This window comes from Mus caroli, chromosome 18, assembly GCF_900094665.2.
Source record: "Mus caroli chromosome 18, CAROLI_EIJ_v1.1, whole genome shotgun sequence".
NCBI classification, from domain to species: domain Eukaryota; kingdom Metazoa; phylum Chordata; class Mammalia; order Rodentia; family Muridae; genus Mus; species Mus caroli.
In genome coordinates, this window is record NC_034587.1 from 66,718,410 (window position 1) to 66,742,080 (window position 23,671).

Below are 23,671 nucleotides of genomic sequence, written 5' to 3' on the forward strand. Positions count from 1 at the left end.
TTGTAATAATTGTGTCCTTTTAACTCTGCGTCGTTAGCCTTTCAAGCTCAGGTGATCCCAGGCAGGTGGACCAACAAACATAAAATCCAGTTCCACCTTGTAAAAGGCTTTAATAGAAATGGGAGAAAATTGAGCCAGAATTTTATTTGTTTGGTTTGGATTGGCTGATTTCTTTCCAAAGGGCATTTTGTCAGCTAAGACATAGAAACCACCCCGTTCATTCCCCATATTAAAAGTTGGAGTCTGTCGGTCGGCTTCGGAAAGGTTGAATTTCAAAATCGCAACACACTGAGACATATCTGTATAAAGGCTTTGGGTTCCCATCATGGTTTGAATGATATCTTGCCTAATTACCAGCTACGTGAGCAACTTCTTCCACCTTGGTTTTAGATTCCTTTGTAAGTACACGGGGATAGGTAAGAACAAACCACAGCAGTGACTAGGTGCCCAGCAGATAGTTAGTACTTCAGTAGTGGAGGTGAACTCTTTGTGTGAAATATTTCTCCAGCTCTTTCGTTGCAATTTTTGTATTTTTTTTTTTTTTTTTTGGCTACAAAAATTGGTGTAGGTTTCAAGACAGCAAATAATCCTTAATAGTGGTTCTCCTTTTGTACATGAAACTTCCATGGAGTTGAAGTGATGAGTGAAGAAGTTTCATGTTAGTCAAGTGTACATGTAAGGAATAGTTGCAGAAAGTTCATGTCCTATGAAGAAAAGGATAACTTAGTTTCGAGTGGTTGATTAAATGTAAAAATTGGTATTCGTTGTTTGTTAGAAATAACTAAACCAGAAACTTGAAGTGGATGCATTTATGTGTGGGTGTGGGTGCATTGCACAAGTGTGAATCGCTTCTCAGGTAAAGACCCCCAGTGACTTCAAAAGACACTGGTAACATTACAGCCTTCATAGAGGCTGGTGAAATGGTCTGGGGTGGGTGAGGAGATGTAGATTAATAACTTCAGGTGACCTAATACAGATCATAAAACAAAAAAGTCAAGACAAAAATAATGTGATTAGCAATGTAAGGATGTTAGATTTAGCAATTAAGATTCAGAAAATCAACTGGTATTTGAATATAATCCAAACACCATTTGTAGTGTAGTGTAGTCACAATTTAATTGGATGTCCTGTATGTCACTTGGCATCCCCACATAGCTTACTAATTCTTGTACAAAACAAGAGGAATGGAAGAATCTTGGCAGTCTAGGAAAGACCACCTTTGCTGTATAATTATTCTGCCTTTTGATTTTTGAATGACAAAAAAATATGATACATATTATAAAATGAATAACATTGTGAATGTGATTCCTAACAGCAGATAAGAGTTGTTGCATGAAGATAAGAGCAACTCATAACACCAATTCCAATATGAAATAGAGAGTCTCATGGGCCCACACTTCCAGGAAGTGCTACAAGCCATCACCAACTGCTGAGAGAGGAAGAATTTGTTTCCCCAGTGATGAGACTTTTGTTTGGTTACCCAACATTGTGTAGCATAGTCATCCCTAGAAACATACACATCCAAGTGACATTGACAGGATTCAGCAGGTTGTATTTACATATTACTTGTTTTTATGTATGTGTAGCAACAATTAAAGAAGAGGAATTTATGAGCTTAGGAGGGAAGGAGAAGATGGAAGGTGTAGGAGGGGGAGGCAAAATGATTAATTATACATATATGATTACATCATATATGTGTATTTATAATTTTTCTCACTCTTGACATCATAATATAATTACATCATTCCCCTCTTCCCTTTCTGAACTCTCCCACATATCCTACCTTCTTCTCTTTCAAACTTATGGCCTTTTTTCCCATTAATTGTTGTTTCATGTATAAGTAGAGTATGTGCATATATCCACATATTCTTAAATACAATCTGCTCAGTCTGTGTAATGTTATCTGCATGCATATTTTAAGAGATGACAATTACGTCTTGGACAACCAATTGGTGTGCTTCTCCCTGGGAAAGACTATTTTATTCAATGTCAGCATTCCTTAGATGCTAATAGATTTCATTGTGTAGGGTTGACCCTGTGGTCTTCCCACTGTTCACTTCTGTACATCTATATCTGCAGCAGATGAAGACCAGTAGATAATAAACACCACCAATCAAAATACAGAGTTCTAATTGTACTTTAATTAAAGAGAAGAAAAAAAAAAACACTAACAGGAATTATTTGAATACTTGATTTTATTGCACCCTGATTTTGCAGTGTCATATGTAAACAGAATTAGTACTGATAATCACTTGTTGAGTTTACAGAGTGCAGTAAAAATTAATATTAACAACCTCTCATTGAATTGTTATTATGCTTAGCACTTTACATACATTAATTAATTCAATTCTCAGAAGAGTCACTGGGGTTTTGCAAAGTAAAAGACTGAAACTCAAAAAAGGTAAGTCTTTTGCCCTAGAACATACAGCTAAAGTTAGGTCTGGCATTTGAATCCAGGTCTGTCACAGTCTATTCCTTTCAAATACAACTGCACACTTTAATGTCTTCCAAAACACGTGTTCCTTAACTCAGAATGCTAGGTATGCAGATCAATAAAGAAGGAAAGCAATGAGTAAGGACCTTCACATGCCAGCATCACTTTCCTTGCAGTAGAACATGACATGTAAGCAAACCCTCCCTCCCTCCCTCCCTTCCTCCCTCCCTCCCTCCCTCTTCCTCTCCCTCTGTCCCTTCCTCCCTCCCTCCCTCTCTCTTTTCCAGTTGTTTTTCACTCTCTCCTTCTTTCCCTTCCTTCCTGCTTTCTTTCTAGCTTTTAAAAGCATGCTTACAATTATACACTGTGTACTGCCTTTGTGCCTGGACAGCAACGTATAAATAGCATTTTTGCACATGAAACCATATTTAGATTGGGAATTCGCCTTTTAGAAAGTTCTGCTTTTCTCAGTAGGGAGACTGACCCTGGTTCAGACATAGCACAAAAGTAAATAATTTAGAAGTTTGTTAATCATCCTTCAAATTTGAATGATATAATAGTGACTAGTAGTTTTTGTGGGAAGAAGGCATTTTGATGAATTATAGAATATTTAATGACTGAAACTAAACTTCTTCCTTCAGCCTACCTTTAGCTAGTTATCATTTGAAAAGTATGAATCAATATTTGCTAGACAGAAACAAAATGCCACGTAGCTTATCAAGCGAGCCTTGTTTCCATAGCTTATCAAAACCCGGAACATGTTCGAGGTTGCTACATTTTCTACTATTAATGGTTCTATAAATATTTTATTCACATCTACTGTCTGTAGTCTACATTACCAGGGATCTATCTATCTTCTGTGGTGTACATTGTGTACATCCCAGGGTCTGTCTTCTAAAATGTATACTCTCTATATCCCCAGGGTCTGTCTTCTAAAGTGTATACTCTCCATATCCCCAGGGTCTGTCTTCTAAAGTGTATACTCTCTATATCTCCAGGGTCTGTCTTCTAAAGTGTATACTCTCTATATCCTCAGGATCTTTGTTCTGCAGTGTCAGTAGTTGTAGGAAGTGAGAGGCAAGCATTAGCTCTTCAATACGGCCATGGAAAACTAATACTGAAAGGTCTTTCAATTAGATTTTATAAACAGTTTGCCTAAAGGTATTACTTTATCAAGAAGGTATCCATTGGCTTTTTGAATGGCTGTTAGAATTCTGACCCATAACAAATCATGAATGGACCCTTAAGCAGGTGGCCAGCTGCTCACAGCCCTATCTTGCTGCTGTTGAACCAAAGGAGAGCACAATAAGGTTGAGACAACCTTGACTAGTCCGCAGTCAAGTTGTGTGCTTTCTCCTATTATACATCAATGCTTCAGAGCAATCAGCATTATGATCCCCAATTCTGGCCTTTTGAGAAGTAAGTCTGGAAGAAAGTTGACAAGCCACACCCTTAAGACTCGTGTGCCCAGCCAGCAGTGGCTCTATGTGTCACCACAGCCATGATCATTCCATGTTTCCCAATTATTCCCTACCATGCTGAGTATTTTATTTGAAAGAACAATGTTTAAAAGTATGGATGACATTCTCGTCGAAGGTTGTATGTAAAAACCAGTGAGTATTTTAGGAGTCTATACAACTTTTAGCTCCCTTCACATGCCCCACGTTATCATTATCATAATTTCTATGTGATCCTTATAGGTTTTATTCATTGGAAAGTTTTTAGAATGCCTTAGATTCTGATAAGGTACAGGCTGTACTGAAGTCATGCCACTTTCGATACATTTCAACCTAATTGTATTTACTATATTTGAGTCAAGTTTCTGTTTATTTTGTCAATTTAAAAAGGCAAGGTGTTGGATTGTTAAAATTGGTTTCCTGACCTTGATAGTTTGACGTTTTTCCTCACTGTTGTGAAGCCAAATGGATCCGCATTCTGTTGTTTCCACTTAAAGGTTTTTTTTTTTTCCCTCAATATGGAAGAAAGATATATTTGTCTATTTATAAACTAATTCCATGAGTTTTCTTCATTTCCTATTGCATTGTTGTGAAGGTATGTTCAGTGTAAAAAAATCCAAAAATGGTTAATAATGCAAGTATTTTCACTATTGCTTACAATAGTTGGTTTAATAATTACACTTCAGGAATCTGATCACTTAAGTTTACAAATTTGAGCAATTGATGCAGGAAGGTTTAAATGAATTAATGTCTTGTTCAATCTTGTTTTGTCCTTAATTTTTCATATTATTAGAGCTGATAATTTGTACTTTCCTACACTGTGCCAGAGTGGTCTTAGAATCAGTGCTATGATGGATTATAAACAAAAGCAGAGGGTTTTAAAAGGGAAGTTTCAAGTATACCTCGCCTCATAATTCACAAGGTATTTTTGATTAACATCAATTTCCTCAGTAGAGTGTCTGAGGTGAGGTGGAGTTTCCACTTGTCATGGCTGTAACAAGTCTCTACTCTATAGGCTAAATGCAACTGTCCTCTTCCTACAGTGGTTTTATATTAGGAACAGAAGAGAAGACTCAGTGTTTAAGAGCACTGGCTACTATTTCAGAGGACCAACTGGAGTTCAATTCCCAGTACCCACATGACTGCTTACAACCATCTGAACCATCTGCAACAACTCCAGTTCCAAGGAGTCCAGTAACCTCTTCTGGCCTCCACACACACACTAGGCTTGCAAACTTTGCATGTACACGCACGCAGAAAAAACACTCCCATAAATTTAGAAATAAGTAGACAAAAATAGCCCCATTTGAATCTATCTACCCTTCCAGTTTGCCAGAGAATAGAGTATTTATATGATAAGCGTTATTTCTCCCAGAGCTCCTTGGATGGTATATAAATGCTAAACAGTGTACAACAGAACTACATGCTTGTATCAGAGTTCCAGAGCCTTAGAACCTTGCCCCCCTCCCCCCCAAATACCTTTACATAACAAGAAAATAGTGTCACTGCTACAGACTTGATAACTGTTGATAAAAATCCTATCAAGTTCATTCCCATTTCATTTACAAAACAACAGTTAAAGGCATTGTTATTTGTGTGTTTAAAATTATATAGACTACAAGAACAATAACAACACAACAACAACAACAACAAAAAACACATATCTTAAGAAAACCTTGTAGTCTTTGTTTAATATGTAAGCATGGCCACATGTAGTATCATTACAGAAAGCTCAGAAGAATTCAGGCTTTTGCCCATACATAGCAACTGTCAGTTTCCCTAATGAAACTATGTTTTGTTTTCTCTGCATGTGGATGATATGGAGTAAGACTGCTTTCCTTCATCCTCTAGTCAGCTGACTGCAGTTTTATTTCTAAACTGTTGCAGATCCTCTCATGAAAAAAGTAAATGCAGTTGATTCTTGGTACTCAGGGTGACTGGGGTCTATAAACTTGTTTCCAATGTGAAATTAGGTAATACTAATGGAGGAAAGATAAGGCATGTTGCTGTGAGACAGTGCCTGTATCCCCCCCTCCTCCACCATCCTGTTTGTTTCTGTTTAAAGACACCTTGTTAAATATACATTATTGATTCGTATATACTGTTCTGGATAAAATTTGTCTACTGCATGCATTTTCTCTCAAAGGCACATTACTGATTTCTTGAACACTAAATAGTATTTCAGAACTGCATGATGGCTATTTTAAACAGGGAAGCTATTGTCTAAGAACATCTATTTCTGAGAAAATATTATGTTTAATAGTCCTTGGAAGACATTTCTTTATAGTAGAAGAGCTAACACATCAGGACTGACAGGATTGTCATCTTAGTGAGTGACTTACATGCTCAGAATCCATTTGTAGGTGGAAGGAGAAAATGTACCACACAGAGTTAAACTCTGGCCTCCATATGTGTGCTGTGGCATGAGAAGCCATGTATACACTTAAATATATATATATATATATATATATATATATATATATATATAGATAGATAGATAGATAGATATAGATATAGATATAGATATAGATATAGATATAAAAATTGAAAAACATAAACACATCAAGTTGTTTGACAGAAACCAGAATTTTTAAGTTAGATAACAAAAATTTCACTGCTTTGTGAGAGTCTAAAAAAAAGGCACCCTAAATATTGATTTAGATGTGACAAGTTAATTTTCTTCAGTAGACAAAATTTCAAATAAGCCCTTATAAATCATTCATCATTATATATTCTCTGAAATTAACATTTTCATACTTTAACCAACTATCACGTAAGCATTTCAAAGGCCAGATTAACAAGTCAAAAGGAAGACAGATAGGAATGAACTGGAGATGTGTACATTTGTGAACCTTGTAAGAGCATGGGAAAGTCCAGAGAGGCCAAAGATGTAGAACCAAGAAAACAGCAAGATGAGCCTCAGGGGCCCAAGTCCCTAGATGTTTCCCCATGAAATAACTTTATCTAGACCACTGTAGAACATAATTTTTTAAAAAGTTAAGTGGAAAACAATATTAACTTACTTCACAATTTAATTTTCTTTTTTAAGTGAAAAGGTTATTAGACCAATTCTTGCTGGGCTAGAATCCAGGAGAAATTTTAGCTTTGCAAACATATCCCCATCTTACATGTAGACAATCAGGCTATATGACCAGTCATCATGGTGTTAAGCTTTCTAAGTGAAATTATAATGAGTTTTAGTCCAATTAAAAAAATAAACGCAAAATTTCTATTACAAGATTATCTTTCCCTTTTTTCCTCTTTTTATTAGATATGTTCTTCATTTACATTTCAAATGCTATCCCGAAAATCCCCTATACGCCCCCCACCCTGCACCCTGCTCCCCAGCCCACCCGCTCCTGCTTCCTGGCCCTGGCATTCCCCTGTACTGGGGCAAATGATCTTCGCAAGACCAAGGGGCCTCTCCACCCAATGATGGCTGACTACATATGCTTCTTCATATGTAGCAGAAGATTATCTTTCTAATATGATGATGTAAAAGACATTCACCCTGATACCATCCGAACTCTGGTTCCCACCATAATTCCCTTTCCACATTGATGTCAAAAATAAAGATTAAAAGAGATAAAGAGGCAAAATGAAGGATAAATGTGTTTGTAGCATCAGCCCACTCCTTCAGGATAAAGTGATAAAGGGTCTCAGAGATCAACTATGTGAGCAGAAACTCTAAATTAAAACAAACAATCTCATAAAATGAATACTCACTACTTGTCTCTGTCCTGGACTTTTCTCCAGCACTAACTAAACCTTACAGAGCATTCATCCAATGAATTTGGGGGATTACTCAAATTCCCAAAGTACTGGTGTTTTAACTCACAGTCATTTGTTATAGCCAATGACTAATCCAGTATCTTTTGCATGTATAAAACTTAATTATATGGTCAGCTTTATATATGAACTTGACTTGACTTCCTACAGTTTTTTTTAAATCTTAGATCCCACCCTGATTATTAGAGAATCCATGTATCATTTCTGTAGCCATTTTGTGTAGGAATTTCCTTGGAGCTGAAACAAGATTCAGGAAGTAAATTCATAATTCACAGGAAGTCCCTGAAACTTTTCATATACACAAGGGTCTATCTATCTTCCTCCCCAAAGTTATACAAGCAATAAATATTGAGCTCCAACCTGTGAAGCCGCCTACAAGTTTTCCACACATTCATCACCCATTCCAGAATGGACTATTCTTGTTACAGCTATTGCTGAGTTGTTGTAAGAAATATCCTGCCCATATTCCTATAAATAAACTAACTAAATTAATTGGCTCACCAAAGTGGACTTTGGTAATAACATTATTTTGGTCTGTTATTACTTTCCTATCTGGGGTGAATACACATTTTTTTTTCATGTTTCTCCAGGAACATTGTCATACAACAAGCCTTAACTCCGTTATAGAGTGACTTTTCTTCCCATTTGATAGCTCTTATGCTTCATGTCTTGTGTGCAAAGCATTGACTAAACCTATACATATGAATGTTCAACCTACTGAAGACAGCCTATAAGGGGAGATTGGCCCAGGTTTGTGCTTTTTAAAAATTAAATATTCTATACTTTGTAATCTGAAAGGAGAAAAAAATGAGTAACTCCAGTCAAACTTGAGGAACTATTGTAATAAAAGTTCTAGTATTAACATTACATTTTAGGAAGACATAGTCCTCCTCTTGTTATTGCCTGGTACTTTAAAGTGTTAGAATCAAGCAGACTAAACTAAAAGTTAGGCTGTGTCTGCTTTCCCCATACATCGGTTTGTTCTGCTTTCTTTCATAATACTTTGACATTGATCTCCCGACTCTGCTGATATGCAGCAGGTCCACACATGGGTGGCTTAACTGTTCCCATTATTTTGATTGATTGGCAGGTGTCATGCTAGTTCTTCAGTGTGTTTAATGCTCTCTCAGTCCTTGTAGTATTAGGAAAGGAAACAGAAGGAAAAAAGAAGTGAAAATCATATCTAATATTACTTGACAAACAACTTCGAGGTAAGTTTTCTTTTTTATGATCATCAAATGACAGAATTTATTTTTAAATGATACTGATTTTTTTTATAAATCGCCTGGGTCATTTCTTTTTTTAAGGCATTTTTTATTAGATATTTTCTTCATTTACATTTTGGAAGCACCCAGCATCTTCTCAGTAGAGAGGAGTTTGCCACCAATAAAACAAAGGATGAATTTTATTGAAAGTCTAGAGTTATAAGTTTGTCATGACCACTAACCCTAAATGAGTGACAGCTCTATAGGGCTCCACTTTGTCTCTACCCCTTCCAGAATTTCAATCACTAAACTTCAATCACCAGACAAACTTTTACTATCAACTCCATTCAGGGGATGTCTCTTGATGACGCAATGCCCTACATTAACTACTCAGATAAATTTGAAGGACAAGTCCTGCCATTTTGCAAACAAATGAGTAATTATTCATTTCAAAAATGCGTGAATTTAAGATGCTTTGAACAGTTTTCTTTTTGTAGGAAATTAGCAAACCTGGAACAAGATTATCAGTTGCAGTGTCCTTGCAAACCAAGAGGAATGATTGTTTAAATACAAACATTTGGTTCTGGAGAATGAAGTCAGTTAGCTTCTGGTAGTGATGGGTATCAATCAATATTTTAGTCAGTACTTGATTCCTACCAAGACCCACAGGGAAAATATTGGCACCTTACATACTGATAGGTACTTGAAGTTGTTCTGAAAACCTGCGTTATGGCTAAGGATTAATTGAGAATATCTGTTCAAATTTTCTTTTGGGCACACAGCTTTATAGAAACCTTTTCTGGGAAAAAAATATAAACTGCAGGCCATGAAATGAGACTGTAAATTGGGTCAGTGTGTTTAACTGTCCTAGTAATTCAGCAGAGAAACTAGCATAAAATCTGAGAATTTTAATAGATATCAGAGACCCAGGCTTTCAGTTTGATGCAACAATATAAGAAACTACTTAGATAGCCCCCTTCCCATGTTCGTGTGCTGTGTATGCATGTGCAAGTATGTATACATATCTACTGTGTATATTCAAGTGTGTTTGCAGAATGTTCTTTTTGTAGAATCCAAGGGAAGGCCTCGTGGCTCCTCATCTGTCACTGTCTGCCTTGTTCTCATTGACTCCAGAGTCCTATGTTTTTGACTACACCGGTGCTGGGATCCCAACCCCAACCCCATGCTCTATTCATCAGACCATCTCTCTGGCCCCTCACTCACCCTTCCTTACAAATGGTGAGGCAAACATTGCATCATTGGCTTTATAAACTTCACTGTTTTGAAAAAGATTATTATTAGAGGGTAAAGGCAAAGTATGCAGAAAATCAGGACCAAATAAATTTTAAGAAGAGCCTGAAACAGCATTCCCCATGATGAATCAATTAAGTTTGCTTTCAGGCTATTAATTAGATACACAAAACATTTGATCTCACTTGACAGTTCACAACATTCTCTACCATGTTAGTGTGGCAATGCCAGATGTCATTTTGTTCACCGTAATTAATAAGGCATGAATTTGTCGTTAAGGAAAGGCAACTGTTGCCTCTTTGTCATGTCTCAATTTTTAATCCTTCATTCTGTGCAAGGCGTCTGTTTGTCTAGGCTAGCGGCCTATAAATTGAATTGAATGGTGCACTGGCTTCTATTTCTAAAGGAAGCAAAGGGTAACAAATAGAGGTCAAAAATCACTCTCAGAGCACTGCAAAACTCCCGAAGCAGAGTCAGCCAAGAGGCTTTTTACCATATTGACCATTTGCTTTGCGACTATGCGCCTGCTTGGAGAGCCTACTGGTCTACCTCTTGTTTTAGTAGTTGGCTGAGGTTGGCTCTGAAACATTCACTATTCTTGACAGAATACATGACTGCCTGGCCAGTGACTGCTCTTTCAGCCTACAGGATACCTGCAACACCGACTGGCTCCTGAGTGATTGCTTACATGTGCTATGAACACTCACTGGTATCTTATTGTCAAATACCTTGTCACATGTGCACTGTGGAGGTGGAGCCTCAAACTTAAGGCCAACTTCTGTCTTAAGGATGGGCTTAATATGTTCTATTGGCATGACAGTCAATGCCTTTTCTGTGAGTGAACATGTTAGACTCAGAACATGGAGTCTAACTTGCTTCATGTATGAATGAATTCATGTTTGAATGAAGGCAGATCTAAAATCTCCAAGCCGCTCTGGTACCAACCTTATGAGACACTGCACCACTTTTTCCCCCAAATGGTTCCCACAAGTCTGGCTTTTTTTTTTTTTTTTTTTTAAGTTCAGAATTTTGCTTCATATCCACAAGAAACTACACTTTCTGGAAAGAACATTGAACGCTAAGTCAGGAGTGATTGGCAGTCCATAGTCAATGGTTTAACAGCAATGTATACTTCTACTCTTGACAGCTAGATCAAATAGTAACTTAAAGTGAGTTATAAAACACTTGTAAGTTTTCTAAGAAGGACTTTTTTCCCACTAGGAAGAGTATTTACACCTTGTCTTCGTGCTTTCATACTATAATCCACTCCAGACATTGCAAAGAAGAGCTGCTGGCTGGAATGTTATGTTACATATAGTCAAAACTAATCAGAAAAAATTCACATTGGTCTACCTAGGAGAATATGGAATATCGATGAATTTACAGACTGGTAAAATTTAGAATATTTGTAGTTGGATAACACCTTAGTGAATAACGTAAGTCACAAAATGTATCAGGGGAAGATAAGAATCAACACTGTTCTAGTCACACAGAGAAAATTGTAGATATAGAATACATGTCTCACTAAGATGTGAGTCAAATCAATATTTTCTTAGGATTTTGTTTTCTGTCTGTAATAACCAGAACATGGGTGTTAGTGATAAATTGCCAGGAGATTTTACAAAACCTATTTGTTCAGAGTTATAGGTTTCACATAACAAATTCATATTAAAGAAAGCTTTGCACACCTGGGAGACTAGAAGTGAAACCAAGAACACATAAGCCAAATAAGGAGGAAAATAGTATATTCTCAAACTTGCTTAATAACTAAAACTACATATGGAGACTGAGAGGCAGCCAGATGGTCACACACGGGCCGTTTTTAAGCTTTTATAAACAAAAAACTAGAGATCAATACTTAACACAAGGTGGAGGAGAGGGGAGAAGGCCAGAGAGAGTAATTTCCCTAAATGTAATTAGATCACTTAAATTTTTATGTCAAGCAATGAACAGTATTTTACATATTATTAAAACCTATAAAATAATTATTATCTGGAAACTATTTTTTAGTTCTTTCAGAACATCAAGATGAATTTTCTTAGGCATTCGTAGACTGTTCTGTTTAAACTGTAACAAAGAGTACACATGGAGGGACCCATGGCTCCAGCTGTGTATGTAGCAGAGGATGGCTTTATCTGACATCAGTGGGTGGAGAGCCCTCTTGGTCCTATGGAGGCTCAATGTCCCAGTATAGAGGAAAGCTAGGGAGCTGGGGTGGGAGTGGGGGGTGGGTGGTGGGGGAGCACCCTCATAGAAGCAGGGGGTAGAGGGGAGTGGATAGGGTGTTTGTGGAGGGGAAACTGGGAAGGGGGACTATTTGAAATATAAATAAATAGAATAACCAGTAAAAATGTATTATATTTAGTCATGGCAGTGACAGGATAAAGCTACTGAGGAAAATTAAGAAAGCTAATTTGAACTGATATTAATAGTGGCTTGGTATCCGTTATAAAAGCATGATATTAACCAAGCCAAATGGACTTATTCACTCATCTTAGAGATCTCTGAGGATCCCATGTGGGTACTGCATGTTCCAATTACCCGAGCTGTGACTTGTCCTATTTCACAAGGTGGCTGGGAGACAGAGTCACTGAAGTGACTCACAGGAAAAGGGTCAGATGGTGTTATGCTCATAAACTAGGAGCTGCCTGCATATTTAATAGTCTAGTTCAGCAGTGATGAAAACCATATAGAGTCATATACATTGTCTTCTCTCTGCATCTTCCAGAGCTTAAATGGCATTGTTTTCCAGAGTGCTGTATGGAAAATAAAAAGAAAAATTCACCACTATTTCAGTAGGCTTGCTTGTTCTAGTTTTGGGCCACCCTGAGGAATGATATCTGGGTTCATAGATGTTTTGATCACCTTCTGTCATTATTTTCAATTTATACCACTATGAGTTCTCCCTGAATGGCCTATATGTCCACTGGTATTGTTCCTGAATAGTTACAATTAAATGACCATGGGCATCTCAGAGGGAGTTACATCTTCTCTTCAATTTGTCTCACCTTTTTTTTTTCTAGATTTGAGTTTTGTGCAAAATGCATTATCCATCCACCAAGTTCTTTATTGAGATCAGGACAGCGTGTTCTTCCCTTCCCCCCCCCCCAGCTCGTCCGATCCCTTCTGCTTGCCTTTGTTCCTTATGACTACCACACTGCCTTCTAAAGATGAATTCTGTGAACTCATAGCTGGTTACCTGCTCACAGAACCTGACAGGCTCCATGTCCTCTGAGAGAAGAGTCCTGGCCTGTTCATTTCAGAAGGAAAGTTGTAAATACAGCACTGCTCTGACTTTATAGAAGGCCCTTACCATGTTGTTTAAATCAGGTTCAGAGGGGCTAAAATTATAGTGAAGACTAAGTTGCCATTGCCAGGCTTAAAGTGGTGAAAATCCAGTGCTTGAAGGGGAGAGCCAGGTACTCGGATGGCGGCTAATAGTTTAGTTCCCCTGTAGTGAATTATTTAGGTGCCTTTAGTGCACTCTGGAGTTAGGAAATCACCGAACTATGTGTGTTGTTCTTTTATTTGGGGTATTTGGGGATGTTTGGGGAGAATGTGAAGGAATCAGAGGTTTGAATCCATCTGAGGAGGCACCTGAATCAACAGGTAGCCAATTTCTTGTTGTAATAAATGACACTGTTAATTTTAACTAGATTGACATTTTCCATACAATTCTCACTGTGCTATTACAGTCAGAACCTATGCTGCCCAACAAATGTCAATAATTCTCCAATTTCTCAGGCTGTGTTTATCCTTCAGATCTGGTGGTCATGCATATCGCATCTTTACTATGGGAGAAAAAAAAATCAATCTGAAAGCAGCTTTGAGATATTTTTAACCTTCACGTTCTATTTTCTGTGCTTTTAAAAACAGGATTCCTGAACAAATATAATACTATAAAAATGTTTCTACTGGTTGTAAAATATTGCTTCACAAACAGTACACTTTATGGATACATAGCTAACATTCATGAGTTTTTAAAAGTACATTCTATTAACGTTTAATTAGCAAATAAAGTAATGGGTCTTATTGTCGTATTTCACACACGTATTTCCTTCTAAATCATCTCCTTCCCCTGTTGCTTTCTCGTTGCTTCTTGGTGGTTCACATGCTAAGATTTTAAATGTAAGAATCAATTTTGGACTGCCTTAAAGAGCTAAAGAAAGAAACAGATGCAGCACACATTTAGCAAAAGGGTCAGTGTTTTCTTTGATGGTGAAAATTTATATTTTTGAGAGAGCATAGTTAAAAAAAAAAGAAAAAAAAAGAACCCTTCATTTACCTGTCCCAATTTGTGTTAATATTAGCATTTCAAAAGAGAAATGGGCTTGGTGGCTATCTTTTATCCTGTAGGAGGCAGAATCAGGCAGATCTCTATGAGTCAAGGCCAGCCTGGTCTACAAAGCAAGTTCCAGGACAGCCAGGGCTACACACCAGAGAAACTGTGTCTCAAAAAAAATTAAAAAAAAAAAAAAAACAGGGAGGGAGAGAGAGAGAGAGAGAGAGAGAGAGAGAGAGAGAGAGAGGGAGAGGGAGAGGGAGAGGGAGAGACAGAGACAGAGACAGAGACAGAGACAGAGACAGAGACAGAGACAGAGACAGAGACAGAGACAGAGAATTCTCCAAGTTGTTAATAGAAAGATTTATGATCCATTTGGTTGCTGCAAGCCAGCTAGTCTATTGAGTATCTATCTATATTGTAAGAAAATGTATCCTAGGTATTCGCAACTAGGCAACATTTTATAAATAAGTGCCTTGCTATTTAAGGTAAATGAAATACCCAAAGTTATGCAGGGAAAACATAGTGGGAGGTAAAATAGGAAATGGAGTCAAGGGCTATTTGAACTCAACATATATACAAATTTGAATGACTCTAGAATTTTCACTTTTTATTATTCTCCAAGTGAAAAGTTGATATCCTTAGTTATGTGAATGTCTTCTGGATTGACCTGAGAACCCACCTTAGTTCTCTAGCCTACTTAGGCCAAACCTACAGACTGCATTCCTCGACAGTAACTCTAACCCAGGCCCTTCTGGGAACTACTTCTCTGGTCTCATCCACAGCTCTACTTAAGGGATAAAGAAGACTTTAAAAGGATAGGTACTTCCAAGAGGCTGAGCCTTGAGATACATTAATTGAAACCACTGTTGGGAGCCAGAGAGAACATTAGAGCAGAGCAAGAGTTCTCTTTGGAGCAAGAGTTCTCTTTGGAGCAACTCAGTTGCTATCCTGTGGTCTTTCATAGAGAAACCACACCACCAGATTCAGTGACACAGGAAACACACAGCTCAGGGCTTCTCGAGTCTGCAGAGAGAACCACATCTGCAGGCTGTTAAGATTCTACTCACTGACCCTGGACAAGAAACCTTTCCCTACACTCTTCATAATTAATGGAATGAATTCTCATCAGGCCTGTCAGTTCCCAACAATGACAGTGACAGGGACAGCATCTAAATTAAGGGTAAACAGCAAGTATCACTGCTGAGTTACACAGCCTTCTTTTGTTCACTTGGCTCTCCTGTTGGCTAAGTGAGAAATTGAAGTTAAACAAGGAGATGGGTGGAGATGGTATTGGGTAATTTCAAAGTAAGAAGCACCCAATATTATTTTCAGGAAGTCCTAGGGCAAAAATGAATCTCTACGTGGTGCCCTCAAGAGATAACTACTGAGTGGACTTCATCAGCTAGCATCTGTTTCCAACTCAAGATTAAAAAGGAGGTCTTGCTTCCATGACTCACTGTGTATCTGCTTGTTTCATCCTGTGTGCTCTGTTCTCTCTCTCTCTCTCTCTCTCTCTCTCTCTCTCTCTCTCTCTCTCTCTCTCACACACACACACACACACACACACAGGTGTGAGAGTATTTTCATTATAGTCATTTTTCCCCTAAGATACTATTTTCAGAGTTTGTTTGTTTGTTTGTTTTTTCCATGCTGTCCCGAATAAAGCTCTGGTATCCCAACACAAACCAGCAACATTTAAGGGTGCAAAGTTTGTATTACTATTCCCTGGAAGATTAAGATCAAACATGGAGGGCCAAGGGCTTGGAACCAAGGACAACATTTTTCATATATTGGGTTTTCATGGCCACCTGTAGTGTACACAATGATTTACAAAGTTAGAAAGATGATGGTGTTGCTCCTGCCTTTGTGGCCTTTAGGGGAAAACTTCAGAAAATCGGAAGCCTAAAATAGACTAAGGAGACATCCAAGTCAAGATGTAGTCAGTCTGGATATCAAGAAATAGTTTCTATTCATTTTAAGCACTAAGAAAGAGGTACTCATTTTAGTGGAACATGGCGGTACATACCTGTAATCTAGTACTGAGGTTGAATCAGAAGGGTTAAGAGTTCAAGGCCAACCTGAGTGAGCTCCAGACAAAGAGGTTGTTCAAAAAGAGTGGGAGACCCAATTTTTATTTCCCACTTTTTCCACTGGGGAAAAAGAAGTCTATTTTCATTCTATATTTTATATATTTTTGACATGGCCACAAATGTTAATCTACACTCTGTTTTACTGATGAAAATAATGGACTCCTTGAAATGACTACATACCAAGAAATACTTCTAGTAATCATCTTGGACCCTGATTAGCTCGCCTAAGTAAGAGTGGAGAAATCTGCTATGAACTAGCTTTTCTCTTTTTCTGGTGTTTCCCTACAGCTGAATGTAATGCCGTATCCAGGTCTCTGAGTAAGTTCAAATAACAAGATTGCGCTGACCCCAAGTCACTGTAACTGGAAATTAATGTCTGTGCTACAGAGGAAGGTTAAACAAAGACTTGTGGTTTCACCTACTCCAATGATTTCCCCTTTATAGAGTTTCTCTGTCTCCTCTCCTTAAGTTCTCCTCCCATTCTTTTTACCTTACGCACTCTCTATACCTTACAAGGAGAGATACAGATAAGGAATTGGGGAAGGAGAGGAAAGATAGATGAAAATAATATGGAGCAAGACATGTAGACTCTCCAGGTCCAGAGCCATAGAGTAGAGCATTTGAACAATCAACAGCATCCTTCATTTTGCACAGGAGAAAGTCATGATCTTGAGAAGGATTGCCATGTCTTCAAGCTACACACACTGCACAGTATTGGCAAGGTCTGCGTAACGACAGGGTGAACTTAACTGTTTGCTGTAAATCACCACAGCATTCACCTACATCTGCCTTCCATGGAACAACTTTACCTACTTAAGAAATTTTTGCACATTTGAATATTAAACAGTTGTATTAAGACAGTACCAACCTAATGTACTTTCATCTGTTTTATATCTCATAACTAAAATATTCGCCATCACTTCTACATTTTTATCTAGATCACCTACCAGCGATTCTACATGCTATGTTCTCAGATCACAGCTTTCAAATATAACTGGAAGACCATTTGATTGCATTTAATGAGATATCCCAGTGGAGGCCATGTCTATAACACCTCAGGTAAAAAATTTCTGTGTGTCATTCTTCTCGATCTTATCCAGTCCCAGCAATGGCTTCCCACCTGTGCATGCCCCCTGTTGCCCCTGATTTCTACTCTCCAGTCTCTCCTCTCAGGTTCTTAAACATGTCAAGATCATTAGGTTTCAACTGCCATTCTGAGTCTGTTCTCACTATCATCCCCCATACCCTTTTCTTGTGCTCATGATGAATGTTAGCAGCTTTTCTTTTAGTCCAATGCCTCCCATTAGAATACTATTGTCCTTTATTCAGAGAGAAGAATAAAACCCTAAGTTGCATGAAGTGGGAGGCCAGGGATGGAACTCGGTATTACCTCAAGTCTGTCAGAGACCCTGGCTTCATTCTCTAGCATCAGACTGAGAGGAGAAGAACAGAGGGGTGAATTTCACTCTCTTGCTTTCTCTCACATTGATTCAATGATATGAGACACTCCCCCTCTGACTACCTTCTTCTGAAAAAATTAGTCCCTCCTTTTAGCACTTACCTCAAGCTTGCTCTTCCTCAAAGTATACTGAAGACCCACACAACACCTTTCTAAGTATTTTTGAATTTATTGTTCTACAGGCACATTTTAAAATAAATTTTTATTGGTGTCTGAATGTAATATAATTTTTTCTGGTGTTCTCTAATTTCTAGTTCTCTTAGAATTCAGTGAAAAGCTGCTTACACAGTTTTGCACTAGTTTTTCTGAATATGTTATTTGGAGAGATCCGTCTCTTGTCTCTTGTCAAAGTTTCCCCTGTCACCACATTGACATGCACAATCACATACTTCTCAGCTCAGTCTTTATCTTAGCAACATCTGGCACCACTGGGTATTCTGTAAACACTCTCATCTTGTGTTCATGATGGCAGTGTTATCTGATAACTGTCCCGTCACTTGACTAGTTTTCTGATGCTTCCTGGGGTGAGATCTTTCAGTGTCATATCCAGCCAGAGATCAGTTCTCAGTTCTTAGATCTCAGCCTCCCCCGCCACCCAGCTCTCTCCAGTTGACGTCTTAAAGACCTTGGGTCTAGCCATGTGTTAGTCTATGCTAGTATTATAGGTCTACAAAAAGAGAAGCCTAACTGGCTGTGTCCATACAGAAGCTTGAAAATACTTCAAATACTTGGATACAGAGTTTTTACCTCCCTCCTCAATCTGTTCCTTCCCCATCTTTTCCAGTCTTAAAATACAGCCCTGTCATTTAACCAGGTTGTTCTTTAAGCATTTGGATGGCCATACTCTATCTTTCTTTCCACCATCCCTACTCTTTACCTGGGTTATGAGTAATTCCCATCAGCTCTGCTGTTAAATACTCTATGAATGGATCTTCTTTTATCTGAGAGCACAGTTCCAGTGCTAATCTATACTGTTGCCTTCAATGGTCAATCAGAGTAGCCTCATCTCTGTTCTTTCTTTACCCATGGACATATTACAACCCATTGTCTTCAAGGAAGCCAGAGAGATAGCTTTAAAAATGTTACCTCATTAGTTGTACAGTGCTTTCATAGCAAACTCACGGTAAAATTTTAAAGCAATGAGCACAGCAACACTTCCATTTTATCAGTTCACAATGCCCAGTGTTCCCAGCTAATGCAGAGGACTGATTTCAAGGTACCTAAGAATATCTGCATGCATTGAAGCATCAGCATTTATATACAACTGCACAGTATTTTCACACAACCTGCATAAGTATCATATATTTTAAATCTATAACTTTAAACCTTCTGAGTAATAGTCAGACCAAATGTAGTAGAAAGGATTCGTAAATAGCTGGTATAATAGATTGTTCAGGAAGTCATGATAAGAAAGACATGCTCCACAGAGATGAAATATAGCTTTAAATGTTTTTATATAAAGATAGTTGAACTCACTCACAAAGTGAGCCAGCTATAAGCATATATTAAAACACCACATTATACCTAACAAAAATATGTAACTTATATCACAGTAAATTAAGTCTCTCCCCAAGGCTTTTCCTGGCCAGTGCCATTATTTTCGCCCCTTACCGTGCTCTCCTTAATATTAAACCTTGTAAGATTATTAATTTGTTTGCTCTCCCCACTCTAGGATGTAATGTGTAAATAGCAAACTCCTCCCATCTCATTAGTTCCTTTTATCCATGCTACTTCGAAGAATATTTATGTTCATAATAGGCTAGACAAATATTTGCTGGGAAATAGTCCACAGGCTAGTTAGTGTAGCCTTCTCCCCAGAGTGAAAACTCCAAACCAATTATTTATTTGCACCTTCAGAGCCCCCCATGGCCTGGCCCTAGCAGTACTAGGAAACAGAACTGGCAAATCCCAGCTGCCTGGTTGTTCAGTCTGGAATAGTCTCCAAAGGTTCACACCCTCAATTGCTCCAGATCAACACTGAAATAGCCTCCTAGTAGGGCTCACCCTGCTACTTAATCTGCAACCTGATACTCCTGCCCCACCCCCACACTATCGAAACTTATGGAATAACTCTCTCCTGCCCCATACTCTTTAGCACCTGTGAGTCATGTGTCATAGATCCAACCTGTTCATCTTGTTAGTTTTACGTCCCCAGATAAATAGTAAGATCCACAAGGTTAGGGATGTCTGCTTATTTTGTCTATGTCTGTCTACAGAGATCCCAGAACAACGTGGGGATGCTATTCAGAAAAACGTATTGAATGAACAGACAAGCAAACAAATACATTATTTTCTCAAGATAGTGTGCAAGTTAAAAATATCGAATCTAGTTGGGCAGTGGTGGTGCACGCCTTTAATCGCAGCACTTGGGAGATAGAGACAGGTGGATTTCTGAGTTTGAGGGCAGCCTGGTATACAGAGTGAGTTCCAGGACAGCCAGGGTTACACAGAGAAATGCTGTGTTGAAAAACCCAAAACAATAAAAAATAAAAATAGAAAAAGAATCTATGGAAGAATTCCTTTAACCATTATTGAACAGAAAGCTACCGTGTAATCATTAGCCCTTTGCTTACTCAAGGAGGAAGAAAATCACAATGCTGGAAGCACAGCAGTAATGACTGGGGAGGGCTGAAAACAGCTAAGCGTATAGTTCTACCAATAGGTCCATCTTGTGATGTCAACCACGTCATACATTATAGAACCTCCACTCCATACCGTATATACCTAACCATGAAGAAAGGTAATTGCTCCTCTTTAGTAGTCATCTCTACAAATAATACATGGCAAACATCTGACTTGTCCTGTCTCTTTTTATTGGAATTGTTCTCCTGCATCTCAGCATAACAAGTAATTGCCACGGAGCTGAACTATTGGTTGACCAGCCTCGGTGAATCAAGCAAAGAAACTGGAGTTGTTTCGAGGTGAACTTCACGAGGACAGTCAGGGTGCTGTCTGTACTCTACTGAGCACCTCGGCTGAGAGCCTAGTCCTAACTTTCTAAGAATGGGGGCAGGAGGATCAGTAGATGCCAACCTGAACCACCTGGGACTTTGACATCCATATTTCTAGAGGAATAGTTACATGAATGAACACCTGAAAACTGGAAACATCCTGAAACTGGAAGAAAGAGGTAGTAGGAGAATGTGGTATGTCATGAGTTAAGAGGATCTCTTCTCCAGGGTTACCTTCCTTATCAGGTCAAACATACCTCTGTGAGAAGCCAGCTCTGAGGAGGGAGAGCTTGTATTTGACAGATTCTTTGTATTGCCATTTGGCAAAAGTGAGAACAGGCTTAGCCAGTTCTATCTGAAATGTTTTGTTTCCCATTCAAGAGTCATGGTAGTAACAGGGCATGACAGTTCATAGCCTGTCCTCAATGTTGAGTCTCAGGCAAGTGTATACCTCGCGATGATCCATTGACGTTCCTGCCTGCAAGACTAGTAAGCTCATGTGAAGATGGAATTACCCTCCGGAACCATGAAGAGCAGGCAGGATGTCATCAGAAAAGCACTTCTCTTGTTATATAACTTCAAACTGATCTTTATGGTTCACTGGACCTTTTAAGTCCAGTGAACTTATCAATTTATAAAATCCCAGAGTCCTTTCTGCTCTTCAAAAGTTATAACAGCTAACTAGCACATTATATGTCTACGTCAATAAGTATGAATATAACTAAATATTCTGTCTGTCTGCTTTTCAAAAGTTATAACCACCAACCAGTCCATCAGATATATGTAAATAAGTACACATTTAACTAAATACTGAGAACGATGGGCATTCTCCTAAGCAGTCGCAACTCAAATTGTATGTCTTTGCTAACAACCCCGAAAATATACGCAATCCATTTAAACTGGAGTCCCACAGCGTTAGTTCGTAGATCATGTCCCAAAAAGCTGGTAAGGTGTTCAAGGCATTAACCAAACACAGCTTGTTCCTAGGAAGGCCATCTCTGATTACACATCACTGAGACAATGTTTTCCGGAGACTTTAGTAAGCTAATGTTGCAGTTGAGAGAATCTTAGTAGTCCGTGTATCGGGACCACTCGCAATAACACACACTTCCCGCACTCAATCCCTGGAGGCAAAACTTTGATCTGAATCCTCAAGTAATATGGCAAACACTGGAATGCAAAAAGCACTATTCACTTTATCTGTGGCTGCATCGTCTCAAGAAAGTGCTAAGAGAAGTCCTCTCTCCTGCCTGTCCAGCCTCTTTAGATCCTTTCTCCCTGAATGCCAACTCTCCTTCTTGCTGCTATTAATCGTCTCGTTTTTTAAAATACAGATGAGCATGCCTCTGTCCAGTGTTCATGTTTTGCTTTGCTTTAATTCTAATCAGCTATAGAATAGGCACACACCAAAGCAAGGCGAATATAGATCGAGTTGGCAGGGGGCCATCAGAACAGGCACGACCCCCAGGTCATGCTCGCCAGGCTTTCTGCAAGGAACAGATTGGAAAGCTGCCGCGCAGGGCCTGTGCCCTCCCTGTTCCCCCCTTCCCTGCAGCCGCGCGGGCACCCGGAGTGGGTGGAACCGCATTCCAGCCCACAGCCTGCCTTCCCCAACTCACCAGCCCGCGGAGCGGGGGCAGCGAGGGCTCTGGTGTCAGGTTTCCGGGCCCGCTCCGGTCTTCCCGAGCTCCCGGGACCCGCCAGCAACCACCGCAGCCAGCCTCACAGAGTCACGGTCATGGGGCACGGCTCCTTGAGTCTGCAACCTGTGGCTGCCGATCGGTGCAAGGCCAGACAGTCCCCAACCTCTGCCTGTCAAGACTGCAAGTGGCAAGGCTGGTAGCACCACCCTGGCTGGAGTCCGCCTGGGCGGCTGGGATCAGGAAGGTCTGTGTGAGAAGAAGGCGTGTCCCTGAGTCCTAACGCGGATGTGCCTGGCTCACCTCGAGCCAGTCTGGCTGGTGACTCAACCCTGCAATAAGAATCACACTTGGCTGCTGGTGGATTCTCCACGCTGAGGGAGTGCATGCCCTAGTGGCAGGCTCATTTTCATTGACTTACTTCGCTGGCTTTGCACTGACATTGCTTTCAAAGAACCCGGGGCAGTGTGGGGAGACCAGCTCTTATACACAGCTTGCCTCCACCCTTGCTCCTAGAGCAAGGACTTCCAGATAGGGAGCATAGAAAAGCATCCATCTGGGTATCAGAAGGAAGCTGCATTTCTAAAGTTAGGGCACAGACATAAGAATCAGTCCAGCAGACGGAATCCTTACTTGCTAAAAGCCAATTCAAGATCAATGAGTTTCTGCTAAATAAAATAAAGCACAAGGCTACCGAGCAAGTATGTATTAAGTTCACAGTACATGGCAAGTCCTACGCTTAACACTGTGGATTTTCTCAAGAAGTAGAGATACTGGGTAGCCTTTGGGCATTACATTTTTAACATACTGCAACATCCCTAAATTTACAGACTCATGGGCAAGGTAAGAACACGGATTGAATACATACAGTCAGATTTGATGTATTCCTTCGCAAAGAAAATAGTTCCAAACCTGTTGCTTGCACTTATGTTCGAGTTGGGCAGATGATATCTTAAATTTTAATTGCTTAACTCATTCCTGACCTGATGGTTCAGAGTTTAAAGCACCAGTAAAATCTGCTAGGGAGAGTTTCTTGTGGAAGGCTTAAATCACATCCCAAGCACAAAGATGTGACCCTTCTTGAAGATAAAAATAATAGGGCCAATCAGG

At 39.2% G+C, this 23,671-nt stretch overlaps 1 protein-coding gene across 3 annotated transcripts in view; it reads right to left on the reverse strand.

Moving 5' to 3' along the window:
• Window positions 1–23,671, reverse strand: part of Rab27b (RAB27B, member RAS oncogene family) — a 149,219-nt gene that overhangs the window by 40,496 nt on the left and 85,052 nt on the right. For 2 of the 3 annotated variants that reach the window (XM_021150929.2, XM_021150926.2), the window contains exon 1: window positions 22,541–22,826. The exons of the other annotated variant lie outside the window; for it this stretch is intronic. The gene's annotated coding sequence lies outside the window, so the exon portion shown is untranslated. Of the gene's footprint in view, window positions 1–22,540; window positions 22,827–23,671 lie in introns of those variants that run through there. 3 annotated transcript variants of the gene reach the window in all.